The following is a 3,181-nucleotide window of genomic DNA, read 5'->3' as shown; positions in this document are numbered from 1 at the left end:
ATGTAAAATTTATTATTGTTATTATTATTGAGACAAAATCTTCCTCTGTTGCCCAGTCTGGAGTACAGTGGAGCCATCGTGGCACCCTGCAACCTCTGCCTGCTGGGCTCAAGCTATCCTCCCACCTCAGCCTCTTGAGTAGCAGGGACTACAGGCTCACACCACCATACCTAACTGATTTTTGTATTTTTTGTAGAAACAGGTTTTCACCTGTTGTCCAGGCTGGTCTCAAACTCCTGCAGTCAGTGAGGGGTTCATCCACTTGACTCTCAAAGTTCTGGAATTATAGGTATGAGCCACCACACTCAGCTAAAACTTTTTAAAAACTAGATAGAGTCCAGGCACAGTAACTCACACCTATAATCCCAGCACTTTGGAAGGCCAAGGTAAGCAGATCATTTGAAGGCAGGAGTTTGAGACCAGCCTGGTCAACGTGGTGAAACCCTGTTTCTACTGAAAATAAAAAAATAAACTTAGTATGGTGGCCCACACCTGTGCTCTAGCTATTCAGGAGGCTGAGGCATGAGAATCCTTTGAACCAGGGAGGTGAAGGTTGCAGTGAGCCAAAATAGCATCACTGCACTCTGGCCTGGGCAACAGAGTGAGACTCCATCTGAGAAAAAAAATAAATAAAATAAAATAAAAAAATAAGTGAAAGTCATAAACATAGAATCAACAAAAAAAGTCACTTATGCCTCCTCTTAATCTCAGGGTTTACTGATCATATTAAATTGGTTCAATTAAATTAAACTATATTAAATGACAGAGAATGTTTTAGTTCTTGCAATGCTGATTATTGATATGTGGCTTTATATTATTTAAACTGCATGATCCTTCATTTTCTTATGTATAAACTTAGGAGAATAACAAAGATATTTCTGATATTTTTCAACATCAACATCAGATTATTCCAGTTTCTTATACTGGTTTTATTTAAAATTGTAAAAATTCTTTAATTAGGCCAGGCGTGTTGCCTGAAATTCCATCACTTTGGGAGGCCAAGGAAGATGGATCACTTGAGGTCAGAAGTTCAAGAACGGCCTGGGCAACATGGCAAAACCCCCGTCTCTACTAAAAACGCAAAAATTAGCTGAGTGTGACGGCACAAGCTTATAACCCCAGCTACTTGGGAGGCTGAGGTGGGAGGATCACTTAAACCTGGGAGGCAGAGGTTGCCTTGAGCTGAGATTACACCACTGCACTCCAGCCTGGGCAACAGAGTGAGACCCTATCTAAAAAAAAAAGAAAAAAAAATTCTTGAATTAATATCTTTTAACTGTTCAATTTCTAAAGATCCTCTTGAAACTTAAGTCAAATTAACAAGTCCTCTAAACTTTATGATGAAGATTTAATTCATAGAAAAAAATTATTTCTGAAAAATACAATAGAGGTAGGTATAAAACTGGGAGAAGCAAAGCATAGTGGGGAAATGATATCCCAGGAAATAGGGATCACTGTGCTTGCAGGAAGATGGTTAGTACAAGGAAACATAGTCACAGCAGCTAATAAAACAAAAAGGAGAAGAGTACTCTAACTTACAAGAGTGGATTAATCATCATTTCATCTTCCAAACTTCTCGTTTTTGTTCTCTTTAAAACAATAACTTGGATTTAAGCAGAACAATTTTACTTCTCCCAGGACACAACAGCTTCCATTTCTGCAAACATTTCTTTTAGCCTTTGGAAAAGTGCCAAAGATCCAGGATTTTTTCCAGATTTCAACCACATTTATGACATTGTGCATCAGATAAGATATGACACATGGACAGAATGGGTTCCTACAGGTATTAAAAAAAAAAAAAAAAGCAAGCAAGAAAGAAAACCTACCTCTTTAAGAGTAAACCTCTCTTAGACTGACAAGTCCGGACTGAGGCAAAATATCTTTAAGTTTTTTCACATTATATTTAAAGGATATTGTTTTGTTTTGTTTTTTCATTTGATGAAATAAAGTTGCAGAGAAGGTAGAGAACGTACCTATATTCAGAGCAATTCGATTAAGAAACAAATTAGGTATGATCCTATGGCCAAAAACTCAAGAAGAACAGAAGAGTCTCTGAAAAGAAACTAGAGCTATATATAGTCACAAAAGGTCCATTTGAGGAAGAGCAAGGTGAGACATTTTAGGTAAACTTTCTATTCAGTGAACTTTCGTAAGCTCTCTGACTTTAAAAAACAAACAAAAAAAAGCACTAGTACAATAGGAGAAGGAGCACAGAAACAATGACAGATGTAAATGAGTAGCAGAAAACAGTTTCTGGAATATGAAGAGGACGGATCAAGAAATGGAAAAGATGGAGAACTGAAAGCCCCTGTGTGACGTGCGCTAAGTGGAAGCTGGCCCCCTTTTCCGTGGCGCTGGGAAGGCGTATAGCTGCTTTAAGATGAAGCTGAACATCTCTTCCCAGCCACTGGCTGCCAGAAACTCATCGAAGTGGGCGATGAACGCCAACTTCGTACTTTTTATGAGAAGCGTATGGCGACAGAAGTTGCTGCTGACGCTCTGGGTGAACAATGGAAGGGTTATGTGGTCCGAATCAGTGGTGGGAACGACAAACAAGGTTTCCCCATGAAGCGGGGTGTCTTGACTCATGGCCGTGTCCGCCTGCTACTGAGTAAGGGGCATTCCTGTTGCAGACCAAGGAGAACTGGAGAAAGAAAGGGAAAATCAGTTCGTGGTAGCATTGTGGATGTAATCTGAGCGTTCTCAACTTGGTTATTGTAAAAAAAGGGAGAGAAGGATATTCCTGGACTAACTGATACTATGGTGCATCGTCGCCTGGGGCCCAAAAGAGCTAGCAGAATCCGCAAACTTTTCAATCTCTCTAAAGAAGATGATGTCCACTAGCATGTTGTAAGAAAGCCCTTAGAAAAAGAAGGTAAGAAACCTAGGACTAAAGCACCCAAGATTCAGCGTCTTGTTACTCCACGTGTCCTGCAGCACAAGCGGCGGGGTATTGCTCTGAAGAAGCAGCGTACTAAGAAAAACAAGGAAGAGGCCGCAGAATATGCTAAACTTTTGGCCAAGAGAATGAAGGAGGCTAAACAGAAGCGCCAGGAACAAATTGCGAAGAGATGCAGACTTTTGTCTCTGTGAGCGTCTACTTCTAAATCTGAATCTAGTCAGAAATAAGATTTTTTGAGTAACAAATAAATAAGATCAAACTCAAAAAAAAAAAAAAAAA

The 3,181-nt window shown here is 39.6% G+C and overlaps 1 pseudogene; it reads left to right on the top strand.

Moving 5' to 3' along the window:
• Positions 1 to 2,380: 2,380 nt before the first annotated feature.
• LOC108305526 lies at positions 2,381 to 3,129 on the top strand (annotated as a pseudogene).
• Positions 3,130 to 3,181: the final 52 nt, after the last annotated feature.

This window comes from Cebus imitator, unplaced genomic scaffold, assembly GCF_001604975.1.
Source record: "Cebus imitator isolate Cc_AM_T3 unplaced genomic scaffold, Cebus_imitator-1.0 Scaffold64, whole genome shotgun sequence".
NCBI lineage: Eukaryota > Metazoa > Chordata > Mammalia > Primates > Cebidae > Cebus > Cebus imitator.
This window is presented reverse-complemented; position numbering and strand designations above follow the sequence as displayed.